Source organism: Phoenix dactylifera, unplaced genomic scaffold (assembly GCF_009389715.1).
Source record: "Phoenix dactylifera cultivar Barhee BC4 unplaced genomic scaffold, palm_55x_up_171113_PBpolish2nd_filt_p 001888F, whole genome shotgun sequence".
Lineage (NCBI taxonomy): Eukaryota > Viridiplantae > Streptophyta > Magnoliopsida > Arecales > Arecaceae > Phoenix > Phoenix dactylifera.
The window spans coordinates 7,715-29,272 of NW_024069177.1; the positions used below are offsets into that span (position 1 = coordinate 7,715).

The following is a 21,558-nucleotide window of genomic DNA, read 5'->3' on the forward strand; positions in this document are numbered from 1 at the left end:
GGTATTTTGTGGCTTGCTGGGCTAGTGTAGCTCATTATTCTGTTTTCTCCATTTTTCAGATCCAGAGGCTTGATCGCACGGGATTGGGGAGTGCGTTAGAGTTTCCGATGATTCTTCAGTTATTGGCATTTTAGTTAGTTTAGTTTGGACATTTGAATTATGTTGGCATATGTTATTTTGGAATTTTGTAAGACCGCTTTTGAACAATTTAAATAATTATGTTATCTTTGAAAAGCTGTATCTGCTTTGATATGATCTGCTGCCTTGCGCACCCATGCGGCCCGCCGTGCGGGCGTGCGGCGTCTGCCGCGCCTCGGGCTCGGGGCATGACATCACTGCCACACTTTCTAGGGATTTATCCATACCTTTATTGGGGAATAAGCACTGTAAAGATTAGCTGCCTTAAGTAATCTTTTCTCAAATTTGGATACTATTACTTTTGTTTATGTCGGAAATTGCATTGAAAAATCTTATGAAAATATGCATGCATTTAATGATCTGCACACTTCTGTACATGGTTGTGTATCCATCTGCCATTTATGCTTCCTATTGGTGCTGGATCGCATATTAATTTCTCAAATGGAATTTTGCCTGTATCTAGTCCTGTTACATACTCCAGTTGATAAATTGTAGTTAATTGTGAGCTTTTTCAAATCCATCGATGCCATAAAGTACAAATTTGATTGGCACAGGTAGTATCACTGTCTGCTGCATAAAGACACTAACCATGCTATAAATATTATCTGGGTATTCTGAAAGGTTAAAATGTTTTGTCGAGTGAGGAACTTACAAGACGTCTTTCTGCAGGTACTTAATTGACAAGTGGTGAAATCTGATTCTGCAACTATTAAGGTACATTTTTGACACTTAGTCACCATACTTTGCTGGTCCAGTGGATTAAGTTAGGAGACTACTGAAATGGCTCTGGTTGCAATTTGTATGTTTCACTGTTCTTACAAATTTTGTGCTTCTTGTAACTGAGGGTTGACATTGTAATGGAACAAAGTTTTTGATTGTACCTTAAACCTGTGTTTAGTACTCGAGGAATTATGGGATTCCATTACGTAGTTAGCAGATCCTTTGTTATTCAGTGATCGCTATGGTGTTGTGTCTTGTTGTCATGCTCTTTGGAACTAGAATGTTTGGTCTTTATATGGTTTGGAACTTCAAAAAACAAAATCTTCAATTGTTATTTGATTGAAGAATTAATTATCTTCAACCATTGCTTTTCTTTGGTTTTTTCCTTTTCATTTCTAGGTTTGAGTTTGTTCTTTCCTGGATCTCTGTTTCTTCACTATTGTAATCCTCAGACAGGATTACATCATTTTGCATCATTTTCTAATTAAGTATTTTGCATCATTTTGGTTTTGACATTTAGGGTTATGCTTGTTCTTGTTTCCTACATGCATATGCAGGATTAAAAGACGTAAAGTGGAGAGCTTGGAGGGCATAAAAGAGCTTCAGGGATCAGTGATGATCGAGACAAATCAAGAAAATATTGGTATTATTGGTTAGTATCTTGATTGTGAAGCAAAAAAAAAATTCTGTTTTCCAAATATAGGAATCTTTACTTACCAAACACAAAAAGGAAACTCTAAAAATACTGTTTTCAGAAATGAAATCTAGGTTGAGACAATACGTTCATTCAAAAAATACACATTTGAAGAAATGGAGAAATACCAGAGCAAAATTTGTTAGCCTATGCTAGGATGTTTTTATATTATAGATTGCTTGTTATGATGAAAGATACAATAATTTTAGTCAAGAATTGAGTTTAATCATGGAAGGAGAATCAACTTATTGATTAGAATAGAAATATAAAGTACATGTTGCAGCTATTTCAGCTACATATAGTAATGTTGAGAATGCTAATTATAAAGATAGGAATGGGTCTTTGCAATTAATAATTTTCATTTTGCATATACTGCTTAAGCCTCTTGGAAGTCGTGCTTTTCAATTCCCTGTCTACTTTTCCTGCTCGTCCTATACTTATCTTTCCTTACCTGGCCGACCATAATAAGGCCATAGCGAAATGACCTGTAGCCGAAGGTGTTTACTATTCATATTTGTAATTGATGCGGAGATTTGCAAAAAATTGAGAATGTGGGTTTATAACTTCGTGACATGTCAAACTCTCAAAGAAGAATACTGCCTTTACTGAAAAATTGGAAGTACTTTTGTAATAAGGAAGTAGATGACAGGGAAGTAATAGCATGTAAATCCATCCCAAATAGTTGGAGGAAACTTATTTATGGTTGTGGTTTTGTGGAAATATAGGCAGGGAAGTGGACATCCGCACACACATATACACAGAAACACACACCCAAAAAAAAAAACAAAAAGCAAAAAGAGGTACTAAGCTAGCAGGTGTGGAAATGGTTTTTGCAGAGATTTCAAAGTGGTTGCAGGACCCTAGATAGCGTTTTCAAGTTCTAGGTTCTATAGGTCCACGCATGGTGCCCAAATCCAAAAGACCAGTAGATGTAGTTGAAATAGTTGACATGATGGATCAATTTTTGTGTAACACCTTATTAGAATAACCAGATAAATTGTTTCTTTTGATTTTTTATCATATTGTATGCAGCATATGGATCCTGTCGTGTTGGAAGTAATGCAGATCCAACTTGTTTGTAGAACAAAAATTATCCCACTTTCCTGTTTGTGAATGAGCTTCCTCAAAACCATGATTACTTCAAGCTCCTTCAAATTTAATCATAATATTTAAATATTTAGGAGCCCGATAAGAACCAATCTCTTTCACATTGTTAGACTTTGCGGAGGCTATAATCCTTAGCTTTATGAAGACTGAAGGTTTGCTCAAGAATTTGGCAGAGGATGGTCAAACAATTACTAACTAATATTTTGTGTTTTGACAATGTCCTATAATCCATTCTACTTTGTGTGCCACTCTTAAGTGCAGAATCTTGGGAAGTACAAAAACATCTATTGTCTGAAAGTGCATAACTAAGTTCATTGTAGAACACTAAATTGTCCAACCAAAAAAGTGAAAGTTAAAAATTTTGCAGTAAACGAACTTATCTTTCAACATTTGTTTAGTAACTGTTCCGTGACTTTTTCAGTTATTGGGTTTCAGAGTTCAGATATGATGGTGGTCAAAGACACTTCACCACAGGCTTCCAGACTTAGTCACCTGATTAAGAAATCAGAACAGGTCAAAGCTATATGTGATTTGAAAACGAGCCGCTCAAAACAGTCATTGTATGTAACGTAGGAATCATAAAAAGATTTGAAAAATATTTGAGTCAGAAGGGAAACGGTACTCAGCACTGTTTGATATTCTTATAGCCATGGCCTGCTGAGCATTCCCAAAGCATGTCCCAGGTGTTCCATGATTTGGGGAACTAGATTGAGTCATTTTCCAAGATGCATTTCTTAGCATGTAAGGTTTCTGGTAAATATGTTTTTGAATAGTTTTCGAGTTCTATAATATCACTATCATGGTGCTGGCTATTTCTAAGGATACTTCATCTTCAAGAAAGCAATTTTTGTCAAAAGAACTTCGACACTATCTTGGTTACGTCCTTTTTTTGATTCTTATGGTATAGCATTTGAGCATGCCAAGAATAGATAAATTTCTTAATTTAGTAACAACTTGTCAGTGTACAGCATCAGAAAGGCACTTTGGCATTGTGCTTTATTTTACCGCCTCAAAATTGATTACTTTTATATGATCTTTTACATTTTAGTTTTTTACTATAAATTCTACTTTTAGTGCTTTAGGAACCTTCAACTATTATTTTGCTGCTGTAATTAAACTTTGGGTCATCTATGCTTCTACATCTTAGTAATTGTTAAAGTTTTTACATAGTGATGAGCAAGACTTACACTTTATAGTCAACTAAAGCTTACGCAAGCAAACTGAATATTCTACTACAGGTACATCTAAGAAACTGGCAGATGAGGATTCATGCCCTCCACATCCTGGATTTTATAAAGGCTTGTGCTTGAGATGTGGTCAGCTAGTGGAGGATGATGGGCCTATGCTTTCACTTGACTACATTACTAAGGTGCAATGCTCAAAATTATACTACAGAGCTGTAATATAATCATGATATAGTAACTTTATGTTTCTTATATAATGCAAATGGTAGTGAGGTGGACTGGGTTAGCAGCTTAATGATGCTTACCTAGGTGTATAAGCGATGTTTGTCCTCGAAATGGTCTGGAATGTGGATAACTTATTTTCATTTTAGGCTCACATCCTGCTTCCACATATTTAATTCTAAATAAAATGGTCACATCTTGCATACTGGTGCCAAGAAGTGCCCATTTTTCACAAATTCAGCCTGGTTAGCAGCATGGAGTCGTTGTCAAATTTGAACAGGTTGCATCAGAAACCATATGCAGCTGACAATCTGTCATTCTTATTATTCTGAACTCAATCACCACAGGGTCCTGCATCCTGTCAATTTTCTCCTGCATTGTTTTGGGTTGTGGTGTAATTCTGTGTGCACCATACTTTCATATTCAACCTGTTTGGATGTGATCAGTGTTCAGAAACATGAACCCCAACTCAATTGTACCTAACCCCTTCTCATACAAATCCTACTTCGTTCAGATTTTTTTTTAATGTTAGTAATGGTTAAGGGTTCTATGATATGAACCCTTAATTTTTTATAATTTATATTCGTATTTTTATTTTTTTTAAAAAAATAGCAATCCCGACGCTTTAAAGCGTTGGTAAATAAAAACTGTGGGACGCCCTACGCCGACGCTTTAAAGCGTCGGTAAACTTGAAGCCTACGCCGACGCTTTAAAGCGTCGGTAAACTTGAAGCCTACGCCGACGCGTTGGTAAACTTTTGCCGATGCTTAAAATCGTCGGCAATTCTGTTTTTGCCAACGCTTTTATGAGCGTCGGAAAATCCCTGTTTTTGCCGACGCTTTGTGTTAGCGTCGGCAAAAACTTTTGCCACTCCGATATCGCCAACGCTTTTGCGACGCTTCTATTTGCGTGGCGGGAACTTTAGCCGACGCTTATAAGCGTCGGTAAAGATTATAAAAAGCATCGGAAAAGATGAATTTTTTTGTAGTGACCCCTTCCATTGACCCTTCTCAGCCCTAAATTGACCCTTCTCAGCCCAAATAACTCTGCCTTCGCCTCCTCCTCGCCGCATTGGTCCCCATCTTATTTTTCCTCTCTTAGATGGCCTCCTTCTCCTCCACCCCCTCTTCCTCCTCCTTCTCCTCCTTCTGGCCGCTCTCCTTCTCCTCCTCTCCCTCTTCCTCCTCCTTCCGTCTGCCCGTACCCACCGCAAAGCTTCCCTGCAGATGTATCGCCTTCTCCTCCTCCCCCCCCTCTTCCTCCTCCTTCTCCTCCTTTTGTCGAAGCCATTTACTAATCCGGTCGACCGCCCTCCTCCGGCTGACCGTCCTTCTCTGCTGCGGATCTCAACCGGCATACATCCATGCTGGTGATTTTGCTTGATGCTGGTGCTCTCGAAAAATTGCTCTCCCAAGTGCAGGAGAATCGCACAAGTAGTATAACTCGGAAGTCCGAGGTCGATTCCTCAGGGAACGATCTATAGATTATTAGCGTAATTTATAGATGTAATTTTTTTCAATAAACTTGTTGATTAAGATGATGTTTTGCAAATAGAAAATAAATCAGTCAATAGAGAATCGAAGTTAGGATAGATTAAGATGGTGTAGGGATCCAGAATCTCCTTTGATAATATCAAATTCATGCGATAAATTCTATGATTCTTTTGTTTTCTTTAAGAATTATAAGCAGATAAAATTTAATTATGAAGTATGTTCTTGATAACATGAATTCTTTTTTTAAGCATTCAACGTGCCTTATAACGTCAACGATGAATCAAATAATCGAGAAAGACATGCATCAATAAGCAAAAATCATAAAAAAATTTTCAACATATAAGAATCATGACATAATCAAAAGATAAATCATTTAAAGCAAAGGATTAGAATTTACATCATGAACTTGGTACACCAAATGATTTTCTTTCACCCATCACCTAGGACTTTAGCCGATCATCTCCCTCTCTCTTTCTCACTCTTTTTTTTAATAACAGAAACAGGGCATCCCCTGTTTCTTTCTACTTCTTTTTTTTTTCCTTTCTACTGCAGCAACCCGGCTCCACTCTTCTTCCCCAAATCGGAGCTCCCTTGAACCGATCCCCCATCTCCTTTTTATAGCTTTCCCGACCTATCAAGCAGACATAATCTTCCGCGTGAGAAGATTAGGGCAGAGGAATGGGGCTGGGAGATGATTGCGGCCGGCTGGGGCACTGAGAACGGATGCTGGGCTGAATGCACGTGGAGATGGAAGAATCACGGACCGCTGAGGAGCTCTGTTCACGGAGCGGACGGATACGGATGGTGTAGAGATGCTGGGATCGTTGGAATGGAGGAGGAAAGTGGACGCGGAACCTGCGGGAGCTGATCACGGCCAGATCTGATGCTGAGATCGGACGCGATGGAGGAGGCAGACGGCCGGGAGGTGATCAGTTGGAATCGATTGAAGAAGAAGGAGCTTTGATCACGGAAGAATTGCTTCGCGAACGCTGTGGAGGATGGGATCAGTGGAGGAGGCGGGCGGACGCGTGGGAATTGCGATTGCCTTTGCTGGGGGCTGAGATGCTCATGAATGGCTGGAGGCGAGGAAGAAGCGGCCGCTGATCTCGGTTTGCTGGATGGCTGCAGGCGGGATCAGCGGGATGGGCGTGGGAGAAGAGCGGGAATGATCACGGGTGCAGATGGAATCGAGGATGCTATGTAGGAAGCTGGGAGATCCGATTGCAGATCCTCTTGGCTTGATGAATCTAAGCCCTTGGATGTGTCATTACGCATTGCCTCCAAATGGCTGTCATGTGTCCCTCAGGTGCAAGTGTGCTTGACCAGGTTCAATTCTGTTCTAGTGTAATCAGGCTTGAAGTCGACCAAATGCATATTTAAACTCTGATTTACGATAATCTGTGCCAAATAAAATATAAAATTAATGCAGCCCTTTTATCATTATCTGTTAGCAATAATATTAATTTAAGCAACGTGTAGAACGCACTTTTGTGCTCTCATCACACCCCCCAACTAGCTTATTACTAGTCTCTAGTAATTAACGAGAAAACTATAATGAGGACACAAAAGATGTGGTCTAACCTATGACTTTTTATTGAAGCTAAAGACACAAGACTAAGATACGTACCCACTTTCGTAGGGCATCACGATTGAACTTAGCACGTGCAACAAGCCGTTAAACCCCTAGGTTACCCTAGTGGACGAGTGTTGTCTTGTGAGGGTTTTCAGGAATGTTACCCACAAACATCATGAATGATATGACATGGGATCCTAAAAAAATATGAAATAAAATTTAAGCTAATGCACATATAATTAATTAATATATATTTTCAAGCATGGCAACTATCAAAGCAAGGAAAATATGAAAGTGTAGTGTGCATAAAATAGTATGACTTTCTCGGAATACTACTACCTCCACCACAACATGGCACCGCTTGAATTTTAGGTGTACTACTCAAGTTCACAAGTGTTTACTACAGTTTATTAGAGCCTGATCCATCAAATTTTTGGAATATCTCATGTTGTCTAAAATTGTCAAGAATGGTTTGCATAAAAAGAAGGAGCTATTAATCCTAACTAAATATCCAAAGTACACAAAGGTCCAATACAATGGAGTCAAACAAGCCATTACCACATGTCACTGGATTCAGCCCGACCAACCCTATTCATGCTTTTTTTTATTATTATTTTTAAACACATATGGTGATTAAAATAGTCCAACCTCCTTAGGCTCTAGCAAGGTCCATGTGGCGAGTTTTCGGCCAATGACTCCTGATCCAGTTGGCTCAAGACATTAGGTGAAACACCCCTCGGGCTTAATTACTCGAACCAGACTACGCCACGAGGTTAGACTTGTCATCTCCTTATTTTTTTTTTTAATCAAAAGAGAAGGTAAACTGAACCATATAATATGACTGCAACGTGACTATAGATCAACCAAGGTCGGAACATAAGGCACTTAGAGGATCTAGCCGGGATATTCAGCCTCTATCTTTATGTGAAAACCAAATCAAGAACCTTTTAGTACGGATAAGGATACTCGTACTTCTTTTACAGATATGGCTTAATAAAAATGCATTAAATAAATGTGAACTCCTGAGGCCTTCCTATAATCATTAAGTACCTGTGCGGGGATCTAATAATAGGTCTCTGATCAGTCATAATGTGCATGTGTTCCTTGCCTTAATGGTTGCACAAACTCAATATGAAAATACATGTGCATTTGCTTAGAAAAGAATGCATAAACTTTTTTTTTTTTTTTTGCAAATTACTTCCCTTCCCCCAACTTAAACATTGCATTGTCCTCAATGTTATAGATACAAGAAAACTATAATGAAAGACAATAGAGAAAATAATATTAAAGAGAAGAGGAATATCTTGAGCTGTTGATATCCAGAAAATAAAACCTACAAAACTAGAAAAATAATCCTAACTAATATACACATACCTTTGCCTTCATGCTCAGTCATAAAAAGGCTCCTCCAAGAAAAAGGAGTCCTCTTCATCTGCAAAATTCTCAAAAAAAGGTTTTAACCTATGTCCATTTACCTTAAAAATTCTACCATCCCGTGGATTCTCAATCTCAACCGCCCCATGTGGAAAAATAGTTTTTATAATGTAAGGACCTGTCCATCCCGATCGCAACTTACCAGGAAACAGATGTAAGCAGGAATCATATAAAAAAACTTTTTGCAAAGGTTCAAAAGATTTTTTTAAAATTGATTTATCATGTAAGATTTTCATTCGTTCTTTGCAAATTTTAGCATTGTCATAAGCATCTCTGCGAATCTCATTAAGCTCGTTCAATTGCAATTTTCTAGCTAGACCGGCATTTTGTAAATCAAAATTCAATTTTCTAATTGCCCAATACGATTTATGTTCTATTTCTACAGGCAGATGACACGCTTTTCTGTAGACTAGCCGGTAGGGTGACATGCCAAGAATGGTTTTGTATGCAGTACGATAAGCCCATAATGCATCTGATAGTTTCAAGGACCAATCTTTCCGTGATGGGTTCACCGTTTTCTCTAAAATACGCTTGATCTCCCTATTAGCTAACTCTACCTGGCCACTAGTTTGCGGTTGATATGGGGTAGCAACTCTATGGGTGACACCATACTTTTTCAATAAGATCTTGAAAGGCTTATTACAAAAGTGTTTTCCACCGTCACTAATTATAACCTTAGGCATCCCAAATCATGAAAAAATATTTTCTTTTAAAAACTTCAGGACAAGTTTGTGATCATTGATCCTACAAGCGACAGCTTCTACCCATTTGGACACATACTCGACCCCAACTAAAATGTACTCATATCCAAAAGATGGTGGGAATGGGCCCATAAAATCGATGCCCCAACAATCGAAAATTTCGATAATAGTAATGGGTTGAAGAGGCATCATTTGCCTACGAGTTAGACTTCCAATACGTTGACATGGATCACATGTCCTGCAGAACTTGTGGGCATCTTTGAACATAGTAGGCCAATAGAAACCACATTGCAAGACCTTTGCAATAGTTTTCTTAGAGGCAAAATGTCCACCGCAAGCATCAGTGTGGCAGAAAGAAAGTACGCTTTGTATATCATGATCCGGTATGCATCGTCTAAAGATTTGATCGTTACAATATTTAAATAAATAGGGTTCGTCATAGTAATAATTCTTTACTTCGCGCAAGAAAATTTTTCTATCTGTTGACCCCCAATGCTCTGAAATCCGGTTTGTAGCAAGAAAATTTACAATATCAGCGTACCATGGCACAGTAGAGAGTGCAAACAACTGCTCTTCAGGGAATGAGTCTTTAATAAGAAACTGTGGCACCGAATCATGAAAAACTAGCCGTGATAAATGGTCAGCAACCACATTCTCTACTTTCTTTTTATCTTTGATAGTGATGTCAAATTCTTGGAGTAGAAGTATCCATCGTATTAGGCATGGTTTGGCCTCTTTCTTATCCAGCAAATATTTTAGTGCTGCATGGTCCGTAAAGATAACAATAGGAGCACCAAGGATATAGGAACGAAATTTGTCTAATGCAAATACTACTGCAAGCAATTTCTTCTCGGTGGTGGTGTAATTCATTTGAGCATCGTTTAAGATTTTGCTTGCATAGTGAATGATATATGGCTTATTATCCTTGCGTTGTCCTAAGATAGCTCCTATTGCATAGTCGCTAGCGTCGCACATGATCTCAAAAGGTAATGACCAATCGGGTGGTCGCACGATGGGTGCAGTGCTAAGCATAGACTTCAACTTTTCGAATGCCTCCTGACAGGTTTCAGTCCAATTGAACGGTGTATCAAAGGATAGGAGGTTACATAATGGTCGAGCTATGACACTAAAGTCCTTGATGAACCTCCTGTAAAATCCGGCATGACCCAAAAATGATCTAACATCTCTAACCGTCTTGGGTGCAGGTAGCTTAGCAATTAAATCGATCTTAGCTCTATCTACTTTCATGCCCTTTGATGAAACAATATGTCCTAGGATAATTTTCTTTGGCACCATGAAGTGGCATTTCTCCCAATTCAGTATCAAATCCTTTTCTATACATCGAGCTAAGACTGCTTATAAATGTGACAGGCAATCATCAAATGAGTTGCCAAAAATGGAGAAGTCGTCCATGAACACTTCTAAAAATTTTTCGTTCATGTCTTCAAAAATACTGAGCATGCATCTTTGGAATGTTGCAGGTGCATTACACAACCCAAATGGCATTCGTCGGAAAGCAAACGTGCCAAAAGGACAAGTGAAGGTAGTCTTCTCTTGATCTTCTGGTGAAATTTCAATTTGATAATATTCCGAATAGCCATCGAGAAAACAATACAAATCATGCCCTACAACTCTCTCCAACACTTGGTCTAGGAAGGGTAGAGGAAAGTGATCCTTTCGTGTGACCAAATTCAGCTTTCGGTAATCAACACACATGCGCCAACTCGTCGGGACACGAGTTGGAACTAGTTCACCTTGTTCATTTTCTACTACCGTCAAACCTGATTTCTTAGGGACACGAGTAGGGCTTACCCACTTGCTGTCAGAAATTGGATAAATAATACCCACGTCAAGCAACTTGAGGACTTCTGCCTTAACCACATCTCTCATCGTAGGATTTAACCTTCGCTGCATTTGCCTTGTGGTTTTGGCATTGTCCTCCAAATATATCCGGTGCGTGCAAATTAAGGGGCTAATTCCCTTCAAGTCGGCAATAGACCCCCTAAAGCTCCTTTATGATTCTTTAGAATACCAACTAATTTTTTTTCTTGGGTATGATCAAGTCCAGATGAGATGATTACAGAAAAAGTATCTTCGGGTCCAAGAAAGGCATACTTAAGTTCCTTTGGTAAGGGTTTGAATTCGAGCTTGGGTGTTTGCTCATGGGATGGTATTATTTTTGCCTCTCGAGGCGGCAACTGTTCAAATTTTTCTACTTTTGGTCTCCACCAATTGATCATCATGGTGTTCGAAAAATTCATACTAGGTTTGACCAACAAATCATCTTCATCGGTGCCATTAGAACACCAATCAATTAAACCATCGCCGGATGGATCGTTAAATGCTTCAGCTAACAAATATTCCTCCGCGATGGTTTCAACCCAATCAACCTTCTTATTCTCTTCGTGATCATTGGGTTGCTAGCAAATATTAAAAATGTTCAGTTCTAGGGTCATGTTACCAAAAGAAAGCTTCATGACGCCATTCCTACAATTAATCAATGCATTAGAAGTTGCAAGAAATGGACGTCCTAAAATGACCGGAATCTGAGACTGTGAGTTCGAAGCCGGATGTGTGTCCAATACGATAAAATCGACAGAAAAGTAGAACTTATCCACTTGGACCAATACATCCTCGATAATCCTCCTCGGAATTTTAACTGACCTGTCAGCTAATTGCAAAGTGACGGAGGTTGGCTTCAACTCACCTAAACCAAGATGCTCATATACAGAATATGGCAACAAATTCACACTCGCCCCTAAATCTAACAATGCTCGCTCTATCCTAAAGTCGCCTATGATGCATGAGATGGTTGGGCAGCCTGGATCCTTATATTTAGGGAGAATGTTGTGCTGCAAAATAGCACTCACATTCTCAGTTAAAAATGCCTTCTTCTTAACATTTAATCGGCGCTTGACAGTACACAAGTCCTTCAAAAATTTGGCATATGAGGGTACTTGTTTGATTGCATCAAGAAGAGGTATGTTGATCTTTATTTGCTTAAAAAGCTCAAGAATTTTAGAATTAGGTTCGAGCTTTTGCAACGGCTTTAACCGTTGTGGAAAAGGTGGAGGAAAAGGACATTCAACTTTCTCGGTAGAAGTTGGAACCTCAACTTTTTCTTTGTCCCTTTCATCGATTTTGGGAGCATCAGAATTAGAAGTGACCTGCGGTCTCAATGGAACGGTCTGATTAATGACTTTTCCATTACACAAAGTCATGATGCTCTTTGCATGTTCTGTATGCGAACTAGAAGGAGCAGTATTATTACTACCATGCACTTGTGGGTTAGGTTGGGGTTGCGCTGGAGCTTACCCTTCTCTTGGGTACTTATAGGACGGTAGTCAACATTGACAATTGGTTCCTTATATCTTCAAAATTTCGAGTATTTTGAGCATTGATATTAGCTTGACCTTATAGAAAAGTTTGTATAGATTGCAAGGTATCCTCGATATTCGGCTTTTGAGAGGGTGGTGATGCAAAAGTAGGATGTGCAGGTGGAGGAGCTGAATGGTGTGACTGTTGAGGATGATTATTTTTCCGCCTAAAATTTGGATGATTCTTCCAACCAGGGTTATAGGTATTCGAGTATGAATCGTTATAAGGCTTTTGGTAGGAGTTCATAGCATTTGCTTGATCGTGCAAGACTTCTTTGAATGCCGGTATGGTGGGGCAATCTGTAGTGGTATGACCCGACATATCGCAGATACCACAACACTCGTTTCTAAGCTCTATAGTCTTGACAGGCTCAACCTTCCTAAGCTCAATTTCTTCTACTTTCCTAGTGAGGGCTGCCATTTTAGCATGAAGATCATCCTCAGTTCTGAGGTTGTAAAGGCCTCCCTATACAGAGCTAGTAGGCTTAGGCAAAGACTTATTGTTTCTATCCCCGTTATTCCAAAGTTGGGCAGTCTCAGCAAGAGAATCCAAATACTCCCATGCCTCATCAGGTTGTTTTTCTAAAAATCTACCATTGCACATGGTCTCTACAAACTGTTTCAACTGTGGAGATAAACCTTCATAAAAGAAGCTAATGGTTCTCCAAGTTTCGAACCCGTGATGAGGGCATGAGAGAAGAAGGTCTTTAAATCTTTTCCAACATTCATAAAATATTTCATTATCTTTTTGTTGGAAATTGCTAATATGTCTTTTTAAAAAGTTGGTCCTTTGTGTGGGGAAGAACTTCTTTAAAAATTCTCTCTGTATATCTTGCCAAGTTCTTATTGATCTAGGTCGTAAAGAGTTTAGCCATGTTTTGGCCTTATCCTTTAGAGAGAAAAGAAACAATGTCAACTTGAGGACATCCTCGGTGACGTTTGGCACTCTAAATGTAATGCTCAATTCTTCAAAATCCTTTAAATGAAGATACGGACTCTCGGACTCTAACCCGTGAAACTTAGGCAGCAATTGAATTACTCCGGGTTTGATGTCAAAATGTCCTACATTATCGGAAAAAATTATGCATGAAGGCTGACTAGTCCTAGCCGGTTGTAGGTATTGTCTTAGGGTCATAACATGGGGTTCACGTTCTCGATCGTGGTGGCTTTCCGCATCTTCATTTAAATCAGCCATCCCACAAGGTGTGAGATACTGCGAAGGAATTTCAAGGACGTGTCCTAAGGGATGATCTAAAGTTGTACGACTTAATCGACCGGTGTCGTCCCTATTCCACTTTAGCATGCAAATTATTTCCCTCTCTTTTTTTAAAAAAAATAAAATAAATATAAGTACCAACTAAAGATACCCTAAAACGACACCCTAAAATAAAAATCTATTCACAATCAAACATGCAACAAAACATTACACCTCAATTTCTAATGTTTTTCTTAAATTTCTAGACAGCTCCTAACTGGTTTGAAGAGGACACCTAAGCCTCCAATCCGGTCTAATGAATCGAGTTGACCAGGTAAGCTCCCAGGTAAGTGGAGGGGTCACGATGCGTTCGCAAAGGTCCCACTTAAAATCCACTTGCCTCGAACAGATGAACTGTCTCCCTTATAGGGACAAAGCTTGCCTAGACATCAACTAAGCCACGGAGCGAAATTGGTGCAACTTTCGGTGGTCTTCGTCCTATTGAGCTCGAATGTCCTTAGGAGCCAACGTCTAGTTGATTTTAGTTAAGCTTAGGATATTTATGCACTGGGGTGATTTTTGGGCTAAGGACGAGTGATGAAATTCCGACCTTATCTTTTTAAATGAGTTCAGCCCTTAGAATATTTTATGTTGATGCCTTATACTATATGCAACAATCAAGAGATTTTTTTTTAATGTTTTATGACATGACATTAAATTTCATTGAATAGGTGATCAAGCAAATTATTTATTTATTTATTTTTTAATTTTTATGAGTTGAAGTTTGAAATTTGAATTCTGAAATTTGAAATTTGAAATTTGAAATTTTAGGTTTTTCCTCTTTTTTTTAATTTTTGAATAATCACCCTTTATCTTTTCTTAAAGTTTTTTTCCTAAATTTTCAATTAGCAACAAGGGTTAATGAGATATGATAACAATAAAATTCTGATTCTAAAAAAAATTAAATGCAGAAAATTTAAAACAGAAAGCAGCAAGGTTTCGTATTAATCTAATGGTCTCAAAAGTCTCAGAATGTCAATCAGACCGTTCAGATTATTGACAAATGTGTCTTGCATCCGCTGACCAAATTTGAGTCCAATCAGACTGCTAATTTCTATGATATCAGAGTTTGATGCAAACTGTGTAGGGAATTAAAAATAGTAGTAAAGATTTAATTTTTTTTTTCAAAAGAAAAATACTAACTACTAAGGTAAAAATTAAATCTAAAATTATACTAATAACTCAGCCGTTCCCCAGCAACGGCGCCAAAAACTTGGTGCTCTCGAAAAATTGCTCTCCCAAGTGCAGGAGAATCGCACAAGTAGTATAACTCGGAAGTCCGAGGTTGATTCCTTAGGAAACGATCTATAGATTATTAGCGTAAATTATAGATGTAATTTTTTTTAATAAAATTGTAGATTAAGATGATGTTTTGCAAATAGAAAATAAATCAGTCAATAGAGAATCAAAGTTAGGATAGATTAAGATGGTGTAGGGATCCAGAATCTCCTTTGATAATATCAAATTCATGCGATAAATTCTATGATTCTTTTATTTTCTTTAAGAATTATAAGCAGATAAAATTTAATTATGGAGTATGTTCTTGATAACATGAATTTTTTTTTTAAGCATTCAACGTGCCTTATAACGTCAACGATGAATCAAATAATCGAGAAAGACATGCATCAATAAGCATAAATCATAAAAGAATTTTCAACATATAAGAATCATGACATAATCAAAAGATAAATCATTTAAAGCAAAGGATTAGAATTTACATCATGAACTTGGTACACCAAATGATTTTCCTTCACCCATCACCTAGGACTTTAGCCGATCATCTCCCTCTCTCTTTCTCACTCTTTTTTTTAATAACAGAAACAGGGCATCCCCTGTTTCTTTCTACTTCTTTTTTTTTTCCTACTGCAGCAACCCGGCTCCACTCTTCTTCCCCAAATCGGAGCTCCCTTGAACCGATCCCCCATCTCCTTTTTATAGCTTTCCCGACCTATCAAGCGGACATAATCTTCCGCGTGAGAAGATTAGGGCGGAGGAATGGGGCTGGGAGATGATTGCGGCCAGCTGGGGCGCTGAGAATGGATGCTGGGTTGAATGCATGTGGAGATGGAAGAATCACGAACCGCTGAGGAGCTCTGTTCACGGAGCGGACGGATACGGATGGTGTAGAGATGCTGGGATCGTTGGAACGGAGGAGGAAAGTGGACGCGGGACCTGCGGAAGCTGATCACGGCCGGATTTGATGCTGAGATCGGACGCGATGGAGGAGGCGGACGGCCGGGAGGTGATCAGCTGGAATCGATTGAAGAAGAAGGAGCTTTGATCACGGAAGAATTGCTTCGCGAACGCTGTGGAGGACGGGATCAGTGGAGGAGGCGGGCGGACGCGTGGGAATTGCGATTGCCTTTGCTGGGGGCTGAGATGCTCATGAATGGCTGGAGGCGAGGAAGAAGCGGCCGCTGATCTCGGTTTGCTGGATGGCTGCAGGCGGGATCAGCGGGATGGGCGTGGGAGAAGAGCGGGAATGATCACAGGTGCAGATGGAATCGGGGATGCTGTGGAGGAAGCTGGGAGATCCGATTGCAGATCCTCTTGGCTTGATGAATCTAAGCCCTTGGATGTTTCATTGCGCATTGCCTCCAAATGGCTGTCATGTGTCCCTCGGGTGCAAGTGCTTGACCAGGTTCAATTCTGTTCTAGTGTAATCAGGCTTGAAGTCGACCAAATGCATATTTAAACTCTGATTTATGATAATCTGTGCCAAATAAAATATAAAATTAATGCAGCCCTTTTATCATTATTTGTTAGCAATAATATTAATTTAAGCAACGTGTAGAACACACTTTTGTGCTCTCATCAGATGCCTTAATATTCTGTTTATAGCTCTAATTTGTGCTTAATATTTAAACTTGCTCTATGTGCTTAATATTCTGTTTGCCGTCTAATATGTATTTAAATTGTACATGTAATTGCGTCTGTTAACAATGCTTATACAGATATTTTTTTCTTTACTTAATACATTATTCCATTCCTTTTTAACTTTATCTGAATAAATTATCTTTTTTACTTCGGGCTAAATTCTGATCATGTTTCCATCCCATGACAGGGCAACTAATAGTATCACGTTTTTAGCCTGTAACGGGGCAACCAATAATATCACATTTTTAGCTTTTGATGGGGCAACCAGTAGTTTCACATTTATAGCCTGTGATGGAACAAACAATTGGTTTACATTTCTAGCTTGTCACGGCATAAATAGTAGTATCATATTTTCAGCCTGTGACAGGGCAACCAATGATAACGAGATGAGCCCAAAGTCTTTATTCATTCAATCAAGTTCACATCCATCCATCATTTTTTTTTAACTCTATTTCTGGCTTTAGACTAACCACGGTCATGTTTTTCATCCGTAACGGGGCAATCAATATTACGTGATTAGTCCAAAGCACCATAACCATTAGTCCTATTATTTAACTTTAAATTATGTACATATATGCACCCATCATTCTATCAATCACAAGTAAATATGATCAAAATACAATTTAATACCAAAACGATCATAAAATCATTCTTGCTTCTTACTTATCGGGATCATTAGCATAAAATACATATACGTACAAAAATATCTATATCATGCAGGTCAGTATACAAGAATTCTTACCTCTTTGCTGACAACTCAGACGGACTACCACAATCTACAAACCGGAGTGCGCAAAATCTTGCTCAATATCTTCTTGCCCAAAAGATTGTTATCCTATAGAACCAAATCAACATCAAAAATTATCCAAGATATCCGACAACCCAGAACTCCCTACTGATCCACTAAAGGTTCCACCATCATGTAGTAATCTAAGACTACCCTTTAAGTCCCTTTAACCAAAATTTCTTCGGATCAAGCTAGAGAGAGAAAATACCAAGAAAAAAAAATAGAAAAAGAGAGAAACTAGAGTATAAGATCTCGTCGGGCTTCTTTCTGCTTGGATGACTATTGCCCCATACAAAACCAAGGCTGACCATGAAAATAGAATTGTATAAAAAGATATACAAGACCAACTAGATAACAACGCCCAATTATTTGAATCGGTCAGTGCAATATAATCCAATTCATTTGATCAAGAATCATATATCAAATCAAGAGAATAAATCAAGGGTTATCAATTAGAAGTCCAACGGTGGTTAACAATTTGGATGAATAGGGTCGACTAGATGCAGTGTCCGACGATCTGGGTCAATCGGCTCTAGCCAGTCCAACTAGTCAAATCATGAAAAGACAATCAAACCATGGTTCATAAAACACAATAGGGATTCATGGTAATAGAGTCCAACGATGCTCAGCAATATTCGGATTAAAGCTAGCATGACGGATGGTCGCAGCGACACTAGTTCAGAGCCCTTAACTAGGGTCAACCCTAGTCTATAATCAAAAGAAATTAAGAGAGAGAGGAGAGAGAGAAGAGAGGAGAGAGAAAGAAGAGAGAAGACTCTCTTCTATCTTCTTAAAATAGGGGAGAGTCAATCCCCCCTCTCATCTCAAATCAGAGCATGGCAGGCCACTTAGGCGGCCCAGCCTCGATGATGATAGCCACAGACGGCCCTTCGGTCGCGGCATCGTCGGCGACAGTGGTCGGCCGGCACGAAGAAGTGTAGAAGAAGATCAAGAAGAGCAAGGGGTGAACAACTCGGCATAGATCGTGGTGGATTCCTTTTTGACCGACGGCCATGCAAAATCGATGATCCCAAGAAATGGTAAAGTCCGGCTCGAATAAGCAGCCGGTGGTGGTGAACGTGGAAGAAGGATGCCGAAATAGGGCACCCCTATTTCGGATCAAATTTTAGTGATTTTTTCAGTGCAAATCAGCGTGGCAACAACTCTAAAACTTGAAAAAAAAAAGAGAAGAAGGCAAGTGAGGTTTCGATGGCCTTTCTAGCGACAAATCGATGAAGAAAATCTGGAAGAAGAACTTGGAAATCGGCAGTGATATCTCAAATTTTCGTTGATGACAATCAAAGTGGAAGGAAGGAGTCTTAAATAGATTGAATCTCGAGTCTGGCCATCGAGTCATAGCAGTCTTCATGTCATTTAATGACAAAAGATCCTTCTATGGTTACAAATATTAGATATGGATCTCGGTGATGTAGTGCATGTAGTGTGAACTTTGTATCCTTATGTGACTCTCGGAGCTCTTCCTCGGAGGGGCAGAGCCTCTTCCTTTGAGTCGAGCTAGGCTGAGTGGCCGAGGTTTTTCCAAAAGCAGACTCAAGAGAAGATAGGCCAAGCCTGATGGGCTCCACGACTTGGGTCCGATCATGTATCTAGGATTTGGGAGGAGCATGCCTCAACTTTGTGGACTAGGAGATCTATTTCATTTAGCCTAAACAAGCTAGGGCTAGGGACGGAGGAAAATTGGGCTTGCTCCATATGGATGTCCACGTGGCGAAGGCCCACAAATATTGTGGGCTCTTTCGATTCCTTCTATGGTCTGACCTAGTAGCAAGCCCAAGCTTGACCTAAATCCGATCCGATCAACACACCCGCCCTTTCACCACTACTAGACCATGCACCAACAATGGAGATTAGATAATCCAGCATCCACTGCCTAAAAAACTTGGCCGATTTTGCTAGCCTTCAAAGTCCGGGGGGGACTCTAGGGAGGATGTCTGGGATAGGGAAATGCTCGTGCCCCAAGCAAGGCCAGGGTATACAACTTTTCCCCTTTCCCCTAAATGGAGGGGCCTCAACAATCTAGTTCTAATGCCCACCAACCAAAAGCCAAATAGAGGCTATTGGTCGGAGGAATGAGGATCTAGATTCCCATTCTAAGCTTGCATCGAGGCTTCTTTCTTGGAGTAACTTGTGCCAACATCGATAGACATGGGAGTGAACACAAACGACTTTTGGGTCTCACCATTTTGTCCATCCATCATAATGTTCTCCAGCCTACAAGATTGCAACCCTCCATCAATCAAGAGCAAGTATAAGTATGGCCATAGTTAAAAGCTCTTGAGTTGAATATGATTTGTTTCGAATCAGATTTATGATTGTGTATATAAATTTTGAAAGAAATGGATCTTAATGGATTTGTTTTTTGAAATGGAATTGCTTATGTCTTTACCCTGATTTGTGATAATTTTTGTTTTACTATTGTCACATACGTTTTTACATAAATTTTCAAGTTAAGGTATTCATTACTTATCGAGCTGTCTAGCTCATTATAGATTTTTTTATATTTTTAAAGATTTGAACAATTAGCTTGACTCTGGAATTTATCATGGGAGAGCGACTAGAGATAAGATTTTGACAATCTTTATTTACACTAGATTTTATTTTTGATTTGATGTAAAATTTTGGAATATTATTTATTGTAAGACTTTTAATTTTGTCATTTAAATTAGAATTTGAATGTTAATTATTTAAATTTATTCTGCTGGTTGTATATGATATCATATTGAGATACCTTGCATGCTTGTGGAGAGAGTTTTTTATGAGTATGCGGCGGCTGCAGCGATCCCCGACTCACAATCTTAGGTCGGGGGCGTGACAAGTTTCTTCACAACCATTGCAAAGTTCAGAAGTTCACGATCCTTGAATGAGGTTGAATAATCAGAGAAGAGCTTCACAACTTTCCTATCCACCTAATTGCTGCACATTGTAGAGGAAGAATCTAGAGCTCCATTCCAACCAACATGACCATAAAATAGCTACTACAAGCATGAGAATAATGCATCGCAGGATGGATAAGAATTTCCACTTGCACCAAGTGGAAAAGATATCGACCAGATTTGGAGGAACAACTAGATTGCTCTATAAATTATGTTGTTCAAGAAAAACAATTAAAAACTATAGTTAGATTGGTAAATCATTCAAACAACTCCAAGTGCCTAATTAGCCGGTTCTTAGTTGATATGAATTTCCTTTAGAAGGAAAATTATGATTTGAGAGATTGAATTGATTGAAGCCTCCTCCCAAGCCCTTGATGCCTATCCACCTCCTTCTCCACCTCGATGGCTTCTTTCGATGCCGATAAGGATAGGGGATGGCCGGCAGCCAACACTAGCCTACTTTCAAGTACCTTAATAGCATCTCTTTTCTCTCTCTCTTTCTTCACATTGCCTGTCGAAGCATAGTCGATAGCTTGTGGGTGTAGCAGCAATACCCATTCCTTCTCTAACTTCGATCATATCTACTGGTCACCTTCCAGCCACGTGCATACACCGTGGTCCTAGATTTCTAGCCAGATAAGGATGGATGGATCGAAGTAGACATGAAGGTCATGAAGAGGATGGAGAGTCTTTGAGATTGGTGAAGTTGGCGAAGGTGCTAACTTTGGTGCAGCAGAGCAATGGGATTGGGGTTTTGACATAGTTGATCAGGTTGGATCAGGCAACACCAAATAGGGAAATCTTTGGCGCTTTAACTTTTTTCTTTAATTGCCTTTTATAATTACATATTATTTACTAGATTTGTTATTTGATATTGAAGGTTCCTTGTCTAGAGAATTCAATCTAATTGTCAGATTTGACATAATTACACATGTGACTCAAAGAGCTGAAGTCGCCACTCCTTATCATCCACAAACAAGTGGACAAGTTGAAGTATCTCGATCAATTAAGAATGTTCTGGAAAAAACGGTTAACCCAAATCGCAAAGATTGGTCTTTGCGTTTAACTGATGCACTCTGGGCTTATCGTACTGCTTTTAAAA

General features: G+C 39.1%; 1 long non-coding RNA gene across 1 annotated transcript; it reads left to right on the top strand.

Annotated features, from left to right (window-relative positions):
• Positions 1–343: 343 nt before the first annotated feature.
• Positions 344–4,270, top strand: LOC120109182. Its single transcript, XR_005510188.1, has 3 exons — positions 344–852; positions 1,416–1,510; positions 3,898–4,270. It is a non-coding gene; the product is annotated as an uncharacterized LOC120109182 (long non-coding RNA).
• Positions 4,271–21,558: the final 17,288 nt, after the last annotated feature.